Here is a 22,161-nt window from a genome sequence, read left to right as displayed (position 1 = left end):
TGTCTGTCTCCTTAAAGAGCCGCGTCCGCCACCCCACCCTAATGAGTAGGTACTAAATATTTATGGTATCCGCGACATGCCCCAAGGAATCCCGTCAAACCCACACGGGAGCTTTCAAGAAGCCTTACGAAAATATCGTTGAAAAAATAAACGAATAGAAAATTGCTACTCTTTTTATCCGTGCCTAAAATAGCCACTTTATTAACAACGATGCACATTAAATTAGCTATTTTAGAATATTATTTGTCAGTTGTCTGGTTTACACCGAACCTCGAAACTCCGCTTACCTATTTCTCATCCAAAAAGGAATGTGTTTCGAAAACTTATTATTTAGCTACAGTAATTAAGAATACAAACTATATCTGTGCCAAATTATAATTTCTAAACTGAAACGGGACTTAATCGCGTGCTCTTACGTTTATTATTTAGCCTGACGTTTCGAACGTGACGTTACGTTCGTGGTCATAGGCAGACTGGCGAGGAACTGTATTACTGTATTTTGCTGCGCGGGTCTTGCCAAATCAACAAATGTCAGGCCAAAATTTGGCCTGATGTTTATTTAGTGCATGCGATTATATCCCGTTTCAGTTTTGAAATTATGATTAAAAAATCGTGTTAGTTTAAATCAACATAATCATTAGAATTACAAAAATATTTTTGCGCAAATTATTCAGTAACAGAAATGCAAATATAGGAACAGTCACATTACACACGGTGGATAAAAAACCGGCCAAGTGCGAGTCGGACTCGCTCACGAAGGGTTCCGTACCATTACGCAAAAAACGGCAAAAAAATCACGTTTGTTGTATGGGAGCCCCACTTAAATATTTATTTTATTCTGTTTTAGTATTTGTTGTTATAGCGGCAACAGAAACACATCATCTGTGCAAATTTCAACTGTCTAGCTATCACGGTTCATGAGATACAGCCTGTTGACAGACGGACAGCAGAGTCTTAGTAATAGGGTCCCGTTTTTACCCTTTGGGTACGGAACTCTAAAAATAAGTGCATTCCCGTTGGCAGGGAGGTTTTAGGATTATACTAAGCAACTTTTACTACGAGACTAACCCCGAAATCGCGAAAAAAATTGTCTGTTTCATACATTTTGGCTGGTTTATTTTCTATAGGAGGGTAAGAAATTTTTTCGCAATTTCGTGGTTAGTCCCATAGTAAAAGATGCTCAGTATAATTCCAAAACCTCCCTGGAAACGGGAATGCACTTATTTTTTAGTCACCAGTTGAATTAATTAAATTAATTATTTGTTCCATGATTAAACGTCAACATGACCGAATTTATTATAATGACAAAATAGGTTATAATTGACGTTATAATTGATATAATTAAACGATATGAACTCACTGAGTTGATAATTTTGATGAGCATTTAATTGTTTCAACAATATACTAGGCATAATCTATGTTATAACAATATTATACTGCCATTGACACCATTTCGGTGGTATAAATTGAATCAATCATCAAAACTGAGTTTTAAATAAACAACAATACTCGATATTGCCGGACGTAAATACCTACATTTTCAGACCGCACTATTCCAAATATTTAGTTGCAACGATGCGAGTTTTTGTAAGTACCTAGGTATTTAATATAATATATAAACTTATTACTAATCCCTTATATAAAACCGACCAAGTACGTGTCGGATCAAGCATAATGGAATAGTTATTTGTTATACAAGGGTGCAAAGTTGTATTTTACCCGCGAGTGTAGAATTGAAACACGAGAAGTAAAATACATTTGCGCCCGTGTATAACACAAAACTTTTCACCTCACTATAGCAAGGAAAATGCAACATCCATAGGTGTTAGATCATCTTCATCACTGGAATCACTCATTTCTTTACGATATTATAACAGAAAACTCTGGAAGTTGTGTATTTTTACGCGAGTCGGTGAGAAAAGTTTTTTAGTAAAAAAAATTTTGACAATGTTGACATTTCTGACGTATGAAATGTCAACGATACGTTTTGAAATTGCATCGACTCAACTTGTGCGTTCAAAATTATATTTAACATCATTATAATAAAACAAACGTTTTTTATGGAATTTTAAGGTTTATGGCTTAAAATCATTAAATAAAGCTAAATTTGGTATTTTTCATTAGATTCTCAAACCATTTATTTAATGATAATTAATATCGAACGAATCATTATCATGAACGATTTACGTTTTGTTATCTGTCAAGCTACTTAAACACGCTCCATCCAAGGTCAAATTACTTTCCCCACTAGTGGATAAAACGCGTTTTTCCCCGCTTGTATTGAAGGATAAAAGACAACTTTCCGAGCTAGTGGGGGGAAAAATACTTTACGTTCATACGATATGAAAAATTTCGCGGCACTTACGTCCTTTGATAAACAGGGAAGCACGTTTAAAACAATTTTCGTGGAAAGTGTTTATTAAGCGATTTTTTTTGTATGCCCGGTTCAATGGTTAGAGGGGAAGAAGCACATTATTATGAACTTGCAAAGCTATTATATTCAAGTGTTCACTTAATCAAAAAAATTGTTTTATAACACTTATCGAGTGACGTGTCACACGTTTTCTTTACTTTTAGGTACATGTATATAGTGCCCCCGCCCCCTATTTTTTTACTTCTGAACTACGTAGCGGCTCACAAAATACAAACACTTATACATATGTGCTTATAGTTTTCGAGTAAAATGGCTGACGGACAGACTGATGGACGGAAAGACAGACACGAACATTATGAAACTGTAAGAGTTCCGTTATATCCGGCTACGGATCCCTGAAAAACGTATTAAAAAGAATCGTTTACATGTATATAAATACAATAAGGGCTAACGCGTATGAATTCGCCGCTAGGGGCGCTAGTGTAGATGGTGGTCTTTTCCATAGTTCGAAATGTCAAATGTCACTTGTCACTTCAATGACTGACAGCTTTTCTATAGTCTTTTGGACCACCATCAACAGAGGCGCCAACTGGTGAGCAAAAAAACGATAGCCCTCATTAAATAAGTCATAATACAGTAACTAGTTAACCTGTGAAAACCACTGTTTATAAATAAAACATTTAGAATTTTTTTATTTTTGACATAGGTACCTTCCTACCCCCTCCTCCTTGGTGGCTAGTTAGATCGAAACTTTTAATATATCTCTATTATTCGCGTATCATTTCTAATGCATTAAACATGGAGGTAAGTAGAGTTGGTCAAACCAATTTGTCCGTCAGTAACAACCAGGAAAATTATTCTCGTCCCTTTCTTTTGGGTGCTAGTACTAGTGTAAGACAAAGATAGTATGCTTCTCTCTGTCTATGTTTGAAATGAGACAGGCCTTAACTATATATGGGAGTAACATAATTAATTAAGTGAAGTTAAAAATAGATTGCGACTAAGCATTCATTTATTGTTTCGTTTATAATTACCTAGTTAAGGTAGTAGGTAAACTAAACTTAGAAGTCCTTTTCTTTGGACTCCTAAGTTTAGTACAAGACCAAATTTTGGACATAATTTTACAATTAAAATCATGTATTCCTTGCAATTAAATATTTAGGACATAATTATAATTCGGCCAAGTTATGATCTAATGTATGGGGAAGACAAACAAATTATAGCCAGCATAAAATGAATGTATTATGATACCTTTAGGTATGGTGCTTTACGCACATCAGCGTTCCCTCCCCTCCCCCCGACGCAACACCCCCCCCCCCCTTTTAGCATATGTCCCGGTTGACAGTTTATTTTTATTTTTTGGGGATAGTATACATTATAGGAAAAAAGTGTCAATGAAAAAAATTTTCCTTATAACATTCTTAACAAAACAGGTTATATTCATTTCTTTGATATGATGCACCATATTCATGTTATTAGATGAACTTCGACAAAATTTAGCCGTTGAACAAGCTGGGTCTCCCCATATGATTTCTGTAGTACTATGTTATATTGAAATTCAACAAGTTAATACATAAATATGGTGAGTCTTAGAATAATCTTAATAATCTTAGTCTTACCCTTACCAAAAAGTTCCGTATAACCTTTTTTGTTTAAAATGTATTAAGGATTATTTCTTACCTTGACACTTTTTTCCTAACTAATACTTTACTCGAAAATTATAAAAAACCGTCAACCGGGACATATTTCATGCTAAAAGGGGGGTTCCGTCACGGGGAGGGGAGAGGACGCTAGTGTGCGTAAATCACCATACTCAAAGGGATCAATACTACATTAATTACAAGCTGGCTTTAATTTGTTTTTCCAAAAAACACTATTTGACCGAATCATTAGGTAGGTATTTAGCACGTGACATAGGTATTAATCAAACATTAACCCTGACCAAAATAACACAAGATAACACATTTACCTAAAGTAGAAGGGGATAGATTATTCTCCTACGATTTTATAGTCCTCGGTAAAAGCTAGGTACCGACACGAAACTCAAGCAAGATATAAATAGCCAAACTAATAAATTGTTAATACAAATAACTTTCCTTGGCTTGTCAGTCTCAAGCATAGAGTAACTTATACTAGAGCGGTACTGTCATAGTAAATTTTGTAACCCCAGTAAAGTCACTGCCATCTGTCGACACACTTTAAAACTAAAAATGAAGATTTATAAAAATACGATAGAATGTATTTAAATATAGATAAATGATTTTTTTTATTTCAATTAATTATTTTTATGATTTTGACCCATGTTCTTTCACTGATATGCGTTAAAATTGTTAAATAACAAACGAAACCGTCAACGCCATCTATACGACTGTAGGCCAAAACTAGTAGCGCCCTCTGAACGAGAATCAAATTTTCTTGATTTTCGAGGCACGTTTTTTCCTTAGACTGTATCCATCTATTACGGAGTTATATCTATCTTTGGTCTCAAGTCTAGAAGAGACGAGCTTCCCGCACTAAAGTTTCCCCTTGTATAATAACCAAATTATCCCCGTTGGTTCGTTCACTAAATCGTTTATACTCAGCGTTGTTCACTTAAATATTAGCTCAACTAATTTTCTCGAGGTAGTGGTAATTTATGCGTAGTTTGTAGTTTGTACCATTTGGGATCACTTAACTTAATAAGAGGTTACAAGATGTCATCAAGTAACGGTTTTATTATATTTTATGGATTCATTTTATGCCTTATAACTTTTGATTAATATTATTACCTGAATGTTTAAGAATAATTTGACTAGGTCTAACTTTTCTACGAAAATAGCACGCACCTGTAGATTCGGGGTGATTACTGATTAGACTTTGTTGATTTAAATACATTAACTAACTTCATTATTTATAGACAATCATCTAAAAATCTGTGTCTAATATTTTGAAGTGTAAATATTGCAATTACTAAAATGAACAAATAGATACTGTTTATTTGTATACCTACACAGACAAAAATAGTCAGACAAGTAGATAACTATTTAAAACAGATTTTAAAATAAAGCTAGTTGTGCTACATAATCCGCGAATACAGTCATGTACGTACAACATCTGTGTGTGGGTTTTGTTGTGTATCAAATAGCTCAGCGATATTCGTCACTCCTTTGAACGACAATTAAATAAAATCAAAGGCTGTATGTCAATATTTCACCACACCAGCTGGTAAAGGCTCTTGATTGTTCAATAACTGATAAGAAAGTTGCATTTTATGCACATGTGAGAAAGTAATCAAATGCAAATTTTGAGTTATTTTCCTATGTTTAAGAGTTGTTTTATAATTAACAGTTAGTATTTTTCTTGTGTTGGTGTGGTGAAAAATCTCGTGTTTTACTCGGTGGCAAAATTTGTTTAGCCCTCGTACCTTGAAACCCTCGCAACGCTCAAGATTCTATTTTTCGAACCACTAGCTACGCTTGTGGTTCAATTTTGGAATCTTTCGGTTGCTCGGGTATCAATATTAACACGAGAGGTTAAACAACAGCTTTGCCCCTTTTGTAAAACAAATAACTATAAACAGCATTTGAAATTACTTAACAAGTTATAACTTACTTAACAGTTTATAAGTTTTCATTTATCAAACAATCTATCAATAACTTATCTGACTTTTTACTAATATAATAAAATTACCAATCATTTAGGTACGTCAACGTATTAACCTATTGTTAACTTGCACCATTCACTACGGTTAAACCTGTAGTTACCATGGTTACCAGTACAATTTGACACTGGGTTAACGGTTTAACCGGTTAACCCCGGGCTAGTGGGATGGTCCAAGCGGCGCTTAATATAATTATTACGTATGTAGTAGTTGCGTGCGCCCTGTAGTCGTAATATATTATGAATATTGCGATTTATAACATCGTTATGTGAAAATTCACCATTCTTTTTCAGATTATTATCTGCCTAGTGGCTTCACTACTCTACACCGAAGCGCGCCCCGAATGGGCGAGCAACGCCGTCCAATACGCCCAGGCACTTGTCAGCTCGCCCGCTGATGCCTTCGCGCAGTGCGTGAAGAGCGGCTTGAGCGTCGAAGTCTGCAGGGAGAAGATCAAGGAAGTCTTTCGTATTTACTTCCCTTATTTGGCTTCTTATCCCTAGATTTATACGTTAGGTTTACTTCGCTTGTTTTTTAAAGTTGTGGAATAAATAAGTTTTTATTAAATGTTAATATATTTTTCCTTTTTTATTGTGGGACGTATCACATTATTACAATCTATAAATTGTATATACAGATGTCAATCACAATGAAAAAATTAACAATCAATTGAAAGTTTTTATTGTTTTAACGATATTACTTAATTATTTGATCCCATTGGATGTATTTAAAATCATTTAGGTGCTATGTAGTAGTAAGTACGTTCGTATGAAAATATTGGTCCACCCAAAATTTTTGGAGATGATAGTGTAGGTAAGTTTTAAGATAAATTTTAAATAGTTAATGGTTAATTTAAATATTCAAATATTGAAGTCGGTTGAAAACAATTTAAACGTAAATGGTTTTTTTGGGAATCAGTTTTAAAAGTAGGTAAGTATTAGTTATTTAAAGGATATCAAGCATTATTTAATATCGAATATTGGCGGTCCATATCATACAGATGGGTGAACTTACGGACCGCCGAGGCGTAATAATAAAAGAGTTCTGATGTCACCCATCAGGTGCGGACCCCATTAAACAGTTTGTCGGCGATATATTTCACGTTGGAGTCTATCTATTCTCTTAAATTGGAAATTCGACCCGCAAAAAGCGACAACCATGCCGTACTAGTCTGACGGGATGGACAGCACGGGCCTAGTGCGATCGTCTACCAATAAATGGCTGAGGTTAGGACACACAGAGAGATGAACCTAATTTTAAAAAAGACAGCGTTTTATGTTTATTAAAAAGTGTTTTTGTCATGACTAAATACATAAGGTAAGACGTCTACTGTCAGACAAAGACCTTTTCCAACATTTTTTTCTTTTATTGATCAAATAAGTAACAGCATTAGAGTAAAACCAAGGCGCTGAAACTACAAAATAAAAAATACAAGGAGACAAAAATTAATTCCTAGTCATGAAATTTTCACGTGCAAAAGTTTTACAAAAATTACGTTAACAATTCATAATGTAAATAACAATAAAACGTAAGCTATTTTTTTTATATGCTTGTAAATCATACGATTTGGTCCATCACGGCCCATGTCCCTATGCTATGCCCCAGTGCTTTACAGATTGGGTATTTTACACAAATTTATTCAGGTTTCTTGACGATGTTAGGTTCTACGAACAGCTATACAGGCTGTCCCTAGCCATTGGACAAACCCGAAATATACATATGAATTAGGGTATTTAGAACCAGTATACAAAGTCTCATAACAACCGGTGTAGCGGTTACGAAGAAATTGACAACTTACGATTTTTTACTTTGGAGCAGCCTGTATGTGTTAGTAGCTCCTGAGGTAATATGACAAATGTCATCATTGCCGCATACAGGGTGGGCACAGGGATTCCGACAGACTTTAACCGTGGATTCCTGGCAGTGTTACGAAAGAAAAATGTTATATCAACATGGGTCCAAAATTGCCTAATTAATTTACTTAATTTCTGGAACAAAATAAATCAATTAACGATAGTACTAACTTGTGAACGTATCTTTAGTTTGAAAGAGTGAAAAAGACAACATGCGACACCAATATGACACTTTAAGTCTAGTCTTTAGTCTAGTTTATAGCAGGTGACAGGTAAGTTTACTATTTTTAACACTTCTGCTTTGCATGTGTGATTGTTTGTGTCTTGGTATGTATGATTACGTCACATAAGGGCGTGTTAGCCTTGAGTTTTTTTAACTTCGAAATTACTTAAATAATTGAATATCTCGTAAATTAGGCTTTCTATGGCATTGTTATATTACTTTTTTTTTATCCAAATAGGCACTAGAATTCATGGTTAAAGTGTGTCGGAATCCCTGTGCCCACCCTGTATATTCGAACAAATTGTAAAAAGCACTGCCAATGATTAATACAGTATGTTTCTTTTTGTTGTCGATTTTAGGAAATAACTTGATTGAAAATTTATTTTTTTATCTTTTGTTCTTATTAAAAAAATATTAACGTTAGAGCATTCCTAAGAAATCCTACGTGGGATTTCAGGGTTTGTCCAATGGCTAAGGTCACCCTGTATACTCGTAATATCTAATAATATTCGGCAATAAGAATTGGTAAACGCTGCTACGAGTGTTCTAGTCAACGTACTCGTTTTACTACGCATTCACTGCCAGCGTCCCACCAGGCGGGCGCTCAGTCCGTAGTCACTTTTCGCGACACACGGGTTTTTACACGTTATCAGCTACGCTCGTAGCGCGTAGCACTCGCTGGCACTGAATGTGTGAAAATGTATTCTACATCAGTTTTTGTTTCTGTGTGCCCACGCACTTATCACATCACAGTTCGTTACTCTTGTCTTTTTGTGTGTTTTCATTAGCTCTACAAAAAGCTCCGCAGTTGTTGTCGTACTCTGAAAACTGTATGATTCAAATTTAATAGAACATAAGTCGTTCATTGAATTTTCAGTGCTACAGTTTTAGATTTTTGTTATAGTTTTCCGTCAACAGTGGAGAGTTGTTTGCATGTGCACAATTTTGATAGCGTTTGTAACTTACTCAGTGCTTTCTTTAAGTCTTGTTGTGTGTGTTGACTGTCTGTCTCTGACATCGTAACTGAACGATTAAGTAGGTATCATACTCCTACATAAAAAATATAATTTAAAACAGAATAATCTAAAATATGTATTTATCCTTGTAAAATATAATGCTGTTTACGGTAAATATTATTTTCTCGTTAAAATAATTAATAAGCAAGATCAATGATTCTTCAGTTTGATATGAATACTGAAAACAAATTAAAAACATATTTTTGAAAGTAAGTTAAACAAATTCGTAGTCTAATCTATGGAGGGTAGAGGTGAGGAGAAAACTCTTTTATAAGAGAACAGTTGCAAAAGTGTCCAGCTGTCAGCTATATAGTGTAATTTTTAATTAAAAAAATGGCTAAAATGTAATAATGATGTGGTAATTGTGGTATATTTTATGAATCGCCTCAAAAAGCCCTTTCATACCCACACACGATAGGTTTCTGATTTTTCTTCCCACACAAAAAAAATAACAGCGCGGTCCTAAAGGATTTTCTTAAGAACATCTGGTGGTAAAAAAAATTGTTTTGACCTCTAGCATGCGTGTGCCAAATGGCTAAACTGTACATCGATTTGCGGTTTTTCTTTGAAATTGAGCTCGTACGGCGTCCACTAATAGGAAAGCAGTTATTGACGAAGTGCACTGTCAGTGATTTAAAATTCTTTATCAAATGTTCTAGGTATTGCGGCGCCACCCACTTAAGGTTTATTGACGGACACTTTTTCGTACACGGAGAGGTTCTCCTTACCTCTACCCTCTACCGGTGCCACTAACATCATCAAATCGATTGGCACCTCATAGGCTTCGAGGTTTTGGGGCGGCAGTCGCACAGTCACACGACACAAACTTACTCAAATACAAACATCCTACCTACTTATATAGATTGCTAAAATCAGAAACCTTTCCTATCGTTTTACCGTAACACTGATTTAAACTTTCATGATTTTCACACATTACTATTTACTTTAACGTGTATACTTAAACGTAAATTTACCTCCGACGGGGACGGCATTATCCCCGTGTTCTCGGAGAAAGACTGGCTAAAGTTGACATCAACATCTAGCTGCGCGAGTTTTTCTAACTACCCGCACTTGGACTTGTTTAATAGATTGAACGTTTTGCACACTCAGTTGATACACAACACTAACGATATTCGATATTCATTTCTGCTTACATTTACTAATGACTGGATTTAATGAGGAGATCGTAAAACCATCGTCCTGATTGAAATTGCGCTTTACTGTAGTAGGTATATTAACATACACGTATACATGATGCCTGTAACTTGGGATTATTAACGGAATGATCGGAGTTACTTGTTTAAATTAGGCCTCGCGGTTAAGTGTGCGAATTATAATCGAAGGTAAAGCTGGCATTCAGAGGAAGACTGCAACGGAGACTGTCGATTTTCCTGATAAATTGCGTTGCTGTCGTTGCCGTAATACTGCAGCTAATAACTAATAGATAATAGAGTAGGTAAAGTACTTAGGTTTGAAATTCAACTCTCGTAGTAACTACTAAAACTATTTTCTCCAAACTTATAATATTATACATGTACTATTTAGCTTTCAAATTCATAAAGCGAAACACCATGAGGAACCAGGATCTATCGCAATAAGGCCATTCTCTTGTCCTGGGTGCGTAGACAAGATGCCAATCTTTCACCGTTTCCGTAGCGTAGCGTATAGATCTCTCTATCACTCTTCCATGTACAGTTGCGTTTCGTTCACTACCGAGCGTGAACGATTGGCATCTTGTCTACGCACCCAGGTGTGAAAGTTCCTTTCGTTTCGTAAAAACTAGTCCCTGCGCCAGTACCTTTTAGGTTGCCAAAACGGATCTTAATTTTTTAGAGTAGGTACACCCGTGCAACCGGGAAAGCGCTAAGACATATAAGTACCGAGTTTATTTCTAAAATGAAACAACCTTTATTCTATCCCCGGGTCAAAAGCACCCGATATACCAGCCATATTAAATATATTTGGCTAAAAGATGAAATCAAATAAAGCTGAATTTATTTTTTGTTTGCATTTTAGGATGATTAGGTGCTCGATCGAAGACCTGAAAACAAAGGCTAAAAACTCATTGCATAATAATATCATATTATTTTACCCGTTATAAATTGTTCTTAATTGACATCGTTGTAAAATGGTATCACATTGTTTTTTTATAAATTAATTAATGAAACTAAACACTTTAAAACATTTTCACCAATCACCAATGTTTAGTTCAAATTAAATCCAATCGGCGCAGATTTTACGCGTTAGAATAGGATTGAATTGACCCTATAAACCCAACCCTCTTTAATTGGAAAGTAATTGTGCTCCTTTCTCTCCGCCGCCGTAAAATTGCCAATTGTACTCCCATCGCGAGTAAAAGAACCTACAAGATGAAGTTAATCAGACGAAGGCATCGGAACCTAACCGCTAATTGCGCTTTTCTAGCTTTTAAGTGTCAGAATCAGCAGACTCAAGTGGCGATCGGATAGCAGAAAAAATAAAGTTCCAATAGAGGGTGAACGGGGGTAAATTCGCCCGCCTGCGCGGCGCCAGACTCCCCTCCCACCCCTCGGCATAGCCGACTCAGTCAAAACCTACCTTCAGGGGTAGAGCACGTTGCGAACGTTACTTCTGTTTGTAGCAAAAATGCGTTCATATCACGCTGATGTATGTGTATAGTGAACTGTGCTGCAGTGCTGTGTTGTGTGTGTGTGTTGGGATGTTTTACACGTAAGTATGCCGTCTGTTGGCGGCTTTTGTGCGAGTGCAAGTCTTAGTTGAATATTTGTGTTGTCATCTAAAGTTGAGAGCGTGCTTAGTTAGGTTAATCAGCGAGAGTGAGGTATTCATATTTTAATGTGTACTTTTTATATAAGGAGCATGGTTACTATAAATCATCCTAAAGTTTCAGATATACAAATGTTTGATATAATTATGGGTAGTAATCTATTAACACTTTAGGTACTCTAAAAGTCTTATGTTTTCCATGTGACTACCTATTGCAGAAAGAGCATTTCACCGTTTTTAACTCGTACGAGTAGCACACATATGTCGCCGTTTGCTTTGTCCAGAAATATCTTTATAATGGATCTTATGCGGTTATATTCCTAAGTATAGGACAATGATACACCTTAGAAAAAATTAAATCTTCCTTCTTCTAAATGAATATATGTATGTATGTATGTATGTATGTATGGATGCCATAAAATGATAAAACATTATCGATATCTTCTATACATTAAGCTCGATGCACGTGAAGCTATATTACACACTGTACCTATATACCTCTAATTTAATATAAAAACCTACTTAACAATATAAACAGTTACCAAGTTAACAGTAATCTCCTAACAGAAACCTTAGGTCATTACCCTCGGAGCAGGATAGCGTTAAGGGTCAAACCGAACCAACCCGCCGTTAAAAAGCTCCCATACAATTATGCAAAGAAAATAGAGCAAGTAGAAGTTTTGTAAGAGAAACTTGAATGTTCATGTCAAATTTCATGTTATTTCACAATGTCGTTTAAAAATAAGAGGGTAACTTCGATTGTACCTATATGGCGGTGGCTAAGTTCGGGTGACTCTTAATAACTGGCTACGTTTGGGTTCATTACCTACCCCACTGTATATTACGTACCAAACGATATTTTCTAAGAACAAATTAAATAACTTTCTTATGAAAATATTTTAATTTGTCTTTTTCTACAAGTCACACTACTATTTAAGAGTCCCCGGCAAGCTCGGCCGAATTTCACCTTCCCATACAAACGGAGTTTCGTTTTCATTTTAAAACTACGTGTTGGATTGTAATGATACATGAGGTATATCTATGTCTGTAATTAGTTTATCTCCAGTTTATAAAACAAATGAAACAATGCAAAAACAAGTTTTGTATGAAAAATTTAAATTCGCTGTATTTTTTTACTATAGTATCTGACGATATATAAACTGATTACAGACATAGATATACCTTATCCTATTGTTTTAGAGCAATCTAGCTAGTCGTTTTAAAATGATATTCTACGTTTGCATGGAGAACCGAGTTTGCCGGGGACTTAAACTATAAACGAAATAAATATCATAGGTATACAAAGGAATAAATGACCAAGGCCTTCAGTGCCCGGGGCTGGAATAGAACTTCCGCTTACGCGACAGGCATCTGGTTCGATTCCAGCCCCGGGCACTGGAGGTCTTGGTCATTTTTCCTTTGTATTTATTTCGTTTACCTACACGTATATTCTTCCTTTTCTTTTGTATCTTTTTACTCAGGTATGCCAATAAAGACTATTCTATCTTTCTATCTTCTCATATTTTACGAAGAGTTAAGAAACAAGCCGGTATAGTATAAGTTCAATAGTCAGAGAAATCAGACGACAGCAGGTTAAATATTTAGGTTACTATCACTCCTTGTAACCTAACCTATTATTATGTAAAGAAAAAGTCGGATTTTGACTAAAAGCCAAACGACAAACTCTCTCTACTTTTGAGTTTATCGCGAAAATACATACAGACGGACGTGTGATAAACGAAGTGATAAACAAATTGACGAGGTAGTATGTACCCACTAAAAGTAAAATTTAACACACCCATGAACAAATAAAACCGTTTGTGTAACGGTTTCACTCACATATTTTACTCACTTGCGTTGCGCGACATGTTTCGGAGGCCCCTAGCTCCATTTGCAAGCACTAAGCAAAATAAAAACGGGCTAATTCGAACGTACTCGCTCGTACACTGACACCAGTATGATAGTTATCGTGCGTCTCGCCCGCGCCAGACATGTACGATTGAAATGCACGATAATGATTCAAATATCATTCTGATGTCAGAGTACGTACGAATTGGCCTGTTAGTTATCATTCGTATGATACATGATGTATGGACGAGTACGAGGGAAATACACGATAACTGAGTGATATCAGTTATTATGTCAATCTGATATCACTGTGCAGTGAGGTTCAAAAACCTCACTGTACAGTGAGGTGGTGGGGTGAGGTGAGGAGAAATTATGAATGGAATAATTCATAATTTCTCCATGCAATTTCGAACCTCACTGTACGTTCGGATTGGCCTGTATGACATAGGAATAACATGAAAAGTAATTACTTACGGCTGAAAGTTGATGTCCGTTCCGCTCCCGCATCAAGTTTTAATTACCAACCCACGGCCTCGTTCCATAAATCTAGAAAAGCGAATCCGCATTAAACAGAATACATTATCCCAAAACAAGGGTTTTAACGAAAGTGGTTCCCTCGGGACTCGAATCCTATACAGTTTCATGGGATCCGGATTGCTCAAATCGAATTTAAGGCGAAAAACAGGAAAGTCATCGGCATCATTAAGTACCATCGCCTTATGCCTTTTGTAACAAAGAGCTGCTGAGAGTGCTGTTTGTACAAACAAGAGAAAATCTATGGAATCGCAAAATATGTAGGTCGCTTTAAGGTCTTTGATGGTAAATTTAAGCTTTCAGACACAAAAAGAGCCATAGTACAACATACTCACAACACGACCTGTTATGTTGTCTTATTTACATAGTCTCGTTTTGTTACATATCTCAAAATTTCTCAAAAGTTTCGAAAAATATGACAAATATGACCAGTTACAAACCATCGAAAGTCGAGAGCGTTATGTGTAGAGTTAGGTATCTTGAGAGATCGGAGGTCTTCTTATAAAACACCGATGAGGAGGTATTTACTGTATTGAACTTTAAAATTGAGCTTAATTTAATATAGTGTAGAAGGCGAGGGTGTACCGGTAGACCGAGTGATTTGAAGCTCACGTGTAGCCTGGTTTCTAAATCGTTACTGGATGAGAACTGCCCTCCGCCGGTCGGGGTTGCTGCTTATATTCATCCAAAAGCGTGGGAAAGATATGGGGATGTGTGGTCACGTCACGTAGGCCACAAGAAGTTTCTGGGGTGTCTGTGCTGTTGCTGCCATTAAGATAACGAATGAGTTTGTGGGAACGGCATTAACACCCGCCATAAAATAGGTTGCATTACATGCATTACATGTGCCTGTATTTGTATTATACGAGTAGGTTGAGAGCGCATCTGCGTTGTTTATCCCATTAAGTGTGCGTCTGTATTCCTTCTATCGGCGCTGAAGATAATCCTTCATGGGTTGCCATCGGTGCGTTGCTGGAGATCGGAGGTAGATGCGTAGTGTTCCTTAACTATAGGCAAAGTGACAACCCTATTAGCGTACAAGTGAATAATCAAGATCAAGTGCTGGTATTACGGAAACCCGCGCAGCTACAAGATGTTGATACAATTCCTCGTCAGTCTGCCTGTGACGTAATGTCACGTTCGAAACGTCGGATTTAATAATAATAAAATTAAGTGCACACGATTAAGTCCCGTTTCAGTTTTGAAATCCCTTCTGTCTGATACTACACGTACTTACTTTTCTAGTTCGCTGTCAAAGGCGAAAGGGTCAAACATGTCAACCTGAGCCGTGTTGCATAATAAACCAACTAATATTACAAGCGGAACTCCTTTTCTAATAAGTGAAATTAGATTAGGAGCTCCGCTTGTAATATAAGTTGTAGTTTATTATGCAACACGCCCTGATATTTTGGATTGCCCGGCAAGTTAAAGAGAAAATCAAAGCGTACTCGACGGTCGAGTCTCTATAAAGTGACAATCTCCTGACATAGCCGTTAGCCCCCGAATCGATACAAACTTTTAGCCCGCTGCACATGTTTGCCAACATTATGGCTCCTCTACACGATGGCCCAAGGTAGGCCCATCTAATAAGAGGCGCATTTATGCGTTAGAGGGAGCAAGTGATATTGCTATCTCATTCCACCAAATAGCTGCGTCCCTTAGACTGGCCTATGTTGGGCCATCGTGTAAAGGAGCCATTACAGTTTCAACTTCTGTCATTTTTCCACGCAGTCAAACCGAGTTGTGATTGTCATGATTTTCCTCAAGCTCAATCCTCAAGTTTGAGTTTCAAACTCACAGATAATTAAATTTATTTAACGAACTAGCGACCCGCCCTGGCTTCATAATTGATACACAAAACGTCGACAAAAATACACCTAAACCTTTCTCAAGAATCACTCTATTGGTAGGTGAAAACCGCATGAAAATCCGTTTAGGAATTTTTGAGTTTATCGCGAACATACAATGTACAATTGTACATACATACAGACAGATGCGGCGGGGGGCTTTCCTTTATTTTAAGGTGTAGGTAGTGATATTTAATACGGAAAATAAAAAAGTAGGTATACGTAACCACGATTATTTTTACACAGCTACCAAAAGAGGATGTAATATTTTCATGTTTTAATATATGATGTGGGTAGGGTATGTAAGCCTTTTTTATTTACTACAATATTCATAAATATTGTTATTAAATAAATATTTTACTCGTATCTCAAAAATTGAATCCTAAAAAAACATAGCATCCCGGAGGTAGGTATTATGTTGTTTGATAAAAGCTTTTTGCGAATATCAATTAGGTAAATGGAGTAAATGCCAAATTCCGTGTAGCATCACGAAAATGGGTTTTGGGGATTTAGGTAAGCTGACGTAAAAGTACTATTATTAGACCGTAAGCTAAGAAAATATTTCCATGATCAATCGCCTCCCGGGCGATAACTCGTATTATATAGTAGTTAACAGCTATGTATGATGAACCCTCGAGGACGTCAACTGCCGCTCCGTTGGGTTGAGGACTGGCAGCCACTGAAACACGTAAAAAACCGGACAAGTGCGAGTTAGACTCGCCCACCGAGGGTTCCGTACTTTTTAGTATTTATTGTTATAGCGGCAACAGAAATACATCATATCATGTGAAAATTTCAACTGTCTAGCTATCACAGTTCATACAGCCTGGTGATAGACAGACGGATAGACGGACAGACAGACGGACAGCGGAGTCTCATAGAGTCCCGTTTTTACCCTTTTTTTTGTTCACGGAGTGGGCGAATGCTTTTACGCACCGTCCCCCCGGCCGCGAGAAGGCCATTGTTGATGGGGGGGTGTATGGGACTCGCCGCTCCTGTCCCCTCTCAACTGGCGAGAAGGGATGGAGAACCTGGCCCTACCCACTAAACCCACTCCGGCGTTTCATCCTCTTTGCCGTTTGTGAGGGCGCCCCTAAAAACCTGTAGGGGTCGGATCAAAAACTTAAGTCCGACTCACGCTTGACTGCTGCACATTTCTAATAGGTTTTCCTGTGATTTAAGGTAAACATATATTTTGTGTATTTTTTTCAAAATTTTAGATTCAGTAGTTTCGGAGATAACTTCTAAACTGTCTATCCTAAAATTATAAAAAAATATATAGGTATATTTGAGATTCTCTCAATGAGCTAACACGATATATTTTGAAAAACTTTATTTTTTAATTTTCTGATTTACCCCCCAAAAGTGGCCCTAATTTAACTAAACTAACTTAGCGGTTTTACTCACGGGTTTTTAATCACTCACGCGACATGTTTCGGAGAGCCTTCTTCTTCTTTACGTGCCATCTCCGTCCAGGAGGTCGGCGACCATATGTCTATATGTCTCTCTATGTTCAGTCATGCGAATTAGTCTATCTATGCTCTTCACTTTTAACCAGTCTCTTATATTTCCAGTCCATGATGTGCGCCTTTTACAGGTGTGGAGAGCCTAGGTCTCCATTTTCAAGCACTAACAGTGCCTGAGTGAGTAGCGGAGATTTTAAATTCGATTAGTGGCCCATTAGGGCCAACATTAACATTAACATTAGTTTAAAATTCATTTATTTACTTTACATGTCCGTCTTTGGGCCACTAACTTACATATTATGTAGGTATACCAAATTTCAACTTGATTGGTCCAGTGGTTTCGGAGAAGATAGGCTGTGATAGACGGACAGACAGACAGACAGACACCCAGACAGATGCACGAGTGATCCTATACGGGTTCCGTTTTTTTTCCTTTTGAGGTACAGAACCCTATAAAAAAAGGCATCGCTTCCCGTTTGATTTGATACTTTGCTCATATAATGATGATAGGTTAGATGCTATTGTGAATAAAATAAATCGTCAGCCGGTTGTATCGCGGTGGAAAGAAGCTGGTCGCATAAACATGTAAAAAAAAGAAATACGTACCGTACCTCATTATGATAGTGGTATCAAAATCATGAAACTGTATGTAGCGTTCCATCACTTCCAGCAGGCGTTTAACGCCTGCATTTCCACGCATACTTTGCGGACATAAAATGGTAAGGTGCGAGATGTCTTTTATGAGCCGTAGGCAAATAAAAGACAAGGGACAAGTAAATAATAACACTGCACACGTACATACATTGAACGACGTTTTTTAATACATTTGCGAAAAAAATCACAATAAAACAAATATTGTTTACGTGAGTATTACACTTGCTACCTTACAGTTACGAATTTTCCCTTGTACTTGAATGATATTGTTAATTCAGCACTATACACTACGCTCATCAATGATTTACACTGCATTAATTTTTGCAGTGTAAATTATCACAACAACTCATTTCATACAAAAACACTCCCGGTTGCAATTTAAGTTGAATAATTTTGATACAACTTAATTTTTCGTGAAAATACTGAAATTAGCCGGTTTTACTTTTTCATTTTTTATGTTAACAACAGCCAACGTGGCAATGATAGTTACAATCAGCCAATAATAAAAAAATGTTTTAGTGAAATATTGTATTATAATATAAAATTTTATTTACTCGTATGTCACTACCTATAGATAACTGATAAGTTGCAATGGACGAATATGAAACAAAGAGGTGGCCTCAGGTATACTTTTTAAAACTAACATAGATAATCATTGGCCGGAAAACATTAACTTTTTTTATAATTGAGTAGTGTGTTAAAACGATAACAATTATTCAGAGTAGGTATAGTATCAAAAGCTCTTATTAACAGATAAACAAACAAAATAGATCGGCGTCAAAGATAGCCCTTCGCAATTACTCTGTTGAAAATGTAAGTAAATATCTCGCACTTCCTTCATTTAGTAATAAATAACGAATCCTGGAAAATGATAGCATGTTTTATTGAGTGCTACAATAAATAAAATCCATCTCATATTGAACCGTACTTACTTTATTATTAACAGAGTATCATATCTTAATGAAATCTTCTTTTGTATAATAAGGAAAATAAGACAGGGAAAAATTAAGTAGTAAACAAGAGTTTAATTACGGACACGATCGTTATTATAATAAATATAATAAAGATGCTCTAGAGAGTTCACTTAAGGATTGTCAAAGGGGACTTAGATAGATAGATAGATAGATTTTTATTCAGTATTAATCATACATTGTCAATTACATAATAAAAATTGATTACAAAAATCATAATAAATATAACTACATATAACTGGTGGCCTTCCGCGAACCACGTTCGACGTGTTGCCTCCCTGTCACACTTACGTACGAACTTACAAGTGCGACAGAGATCAACACGTTGAACGTAGTTCTCGGTAGGCCCTCTATTGGTGTCGCGACGGTGTCGTAATATAGGTATACATCTAAGAAGACGGATGTCAACCTTGAAATAAGTACACACATATTTTGATAGTCGTAATATTAAAAGTTCGTGAACTCGAAACTTGAAGGTTTAACATGATGTAATGTAGTCTTTATTTATTCGAGCGAAGTAAATATTACGTGAGTAGAAAATAAACTCGAATGTTATGTTAGAGCCGTTTAAAACTAGATATATATATAAAGACGAACTTGAAATAAAGTTATACTGCCGTCTATTATTATCATCTTTGTCTGCAGTTTGAGTTTTTACACACTTTTATTTAGCTTCACTGCGTATATACCTTTGTATGTAGGTATATATAGTGCTTCAAATCTTGAACCTAAAATTTGAACCACTTCCCGGTATCTGATTCAGTTGAAATTTGTAGTACTGTCGTAATTCCGGTGACAATGCAATAATAGATTAGATGATTAGATTAGATGATTTATTTCATGAAAGACAATTTACATAATAAGTTTGCATTAATGTCAAAAATATAAGAATTTCTATCATGATCGTCAAAATAAAAATAAAAATGAAAATAATAACAATACTAATGAAAATAAAATTATAGCTCCAATAAGGATTGTCAACACAATTACAATAAGAGTAAGTAGATAAATACGTACAAATCCAAAATATAAGTAAATTTACAGTCAAAACTTACACTAAACAATAAAAACATAATATGCTAACATGGAGGTGTTCTGATGATGCAGCCAGTAGATAGCCTAAGGAACTCCTCGATGGAAAAACACAAACACATCAAGTTTAGGCTCATTAGAAAGGTCTTAAGAAGTACTCGATAGAAATGCAAATGAGAAGAAGTACCTACAGTCAGCAATAAAAGTGTATCACAAAAAAAAGGGAGTTGTAAATAATTTATTCCTTCGACTCCGTCCCACTTTTATACGATATGCACAAAATATTACAACAATTTCGATTCTTATAGATATAGATAGATAGCATCTTAGGCAGGGATCGAAACCGGTTTTTTGCAAAAACTTCGAAATAATCATATATTTCAAAGTTTTTATACTACAGTTTTGTTTTTAGGTAACGATTTCGTATTATTGCCCAATTACAAATTAAATAATAAACAAAGAACGCAAAAATACCGTTTTCGTTCCCATACAAAAACCGGTATCCGATCCCTGATCTTAAGTATATACCTATTACCTTAAGTATATACCTGTGTACTGCATAAGTACATACTTTACAAATAGTGGTTTAAAAAGATGAAAATAACAATTTAAACACTATCCCTCTTATTTAACGCATTACAAGCTTCAATAATCATCGTTTGTCTTAATCGTTCATTTTGTCTTTTGTATTTGTAAGAAAGGGCTAAAACTGTGTCAGAAGAAGAGGATTCATCAGTAAAAATACATTTTGTATTCTAACAACGTTAGAAACTCACTGCTTATATGCAGACAAAGTTTAAAATTTGATCTTATTTGATTACAAGTCGGTAACGAGAAAGTAAAGCAATGAATTATTAACCAGTCTTCGTAGAAACTGAGTGTACTGGCTTTATTTTTTGTAAATTTAATGAAAAGAAAGTGTATAAGCCTCCTTAACTTACTCTCGCATTTTTTGCTCAATGATACTGCTAAGTTGAGAAATAATATACACTATTACATATTAAACTTAAATTCTGAAAAACTTTTAATTTCAAATAGTATGTATATAAATACCTATCTTTTCTGACAATGAAATGAAAGGCAATTATTTATGGTACCATAATGGTACATTTATAAGGCTAGGGAGCAATATGAGATTAATAATAAAAATGACCATAGAAAATTGCTAAATTTTCATTTTTCTACCGGCTGATATCCACGTCGATGAATACTGACGTAAGTTAGGAAATAAAATTTAGCAAGCATTTTAATGCTTTAAAAATCCGTATCCTGAAATTTCTTAGCCTGAATCACTAATTTAAGCGAGATAAAATTAATTACATAATATATCTTAGGTATTTATTGTTGTTGTCGTGTTTCGTACAATAAAGTGTTTATTAGGTACTTACTTTACTTATTCCTTTTCACCTTCATTCTTTGTTTGATTTTCCACCCTAATTATGCAGCATCAAAATTGATGTATACTTAAAAACATAGCTAAATATTCCTAAGATCTTTCTAAACGGAACGTTTCCGCTAATTTATATTTGGGTGGAGTAAATTTGTATAGTAGTAATTCAAACACGCATATCGCTCAGACTCCCTAGCATTGGTCCCTTTATAAACAGCTTTCGTCTCCTCTCATCACTCATGTGTATTATAATTTGACGAAGAGGTCTATTCGTACTACATTTTGACGTAAATTTTACTCATTTTGCGATCATTCGCCAACGTATCTCGCTTATACCATTGGCAACTCTGCTAAGATAACATTCGGGTGGCGACTGCAGTAGTTTCTGCTGCAGCAATTGCGTGGGCGATATCGCTGTATTTCTTTTAAAATTCGTAAACCTTCTAGCAAAAACATAAGGCCCACCGATCATTACTTAAAAGTGATTCTGTTAAGAGGCCAAAAAGCTGCTCCCATACAATCGAAGTTACGCTTTCATTTTAAAAAC

At 35.8% G+C, this 22,161-nt stretch overlaps 1 protein-coding gene across 1 annotated transcript in view; it reads left to right on the top strand.

Moving 5' to 3' along the window:
- The first annotated feature begins 11,496 nt into the window (after window positions 1–11,496).
- The window catches only part of LOC134743585 (uncharacterized), an 85,663-nt gene continuing 74,998 nt past the window's right edge, over window positions 11,497–22,161 (top strand). Inside the window, exon 1 of the mRNA XM_063677145.1 lies at window positions 11,497–11,815. The gene's annotated coding sequence lies outside the window, so the exon portion shown is untranslated. The remainder of the gene's footprint in view (window positions 11,816–22,161) is intronic.

Source organism: Cydia strobilella, chromosome 1, assembly GCF_947568885.1.
Source record: "Cydia strobilella chromosome 1, ilCydStro3.1, whole genome shotgun sequence".
Taxonomy (NCBI): Eukaryota; Metazoa; Arthropoda; class Insecta; order Lepidoptera; family Tortricidae; genus Cydia; species Cydia strobilella.
Note: the sequence above shows the minus strand (reverse complement) of the source record. Positions and strands in the feature narration are given on the sequence as shown.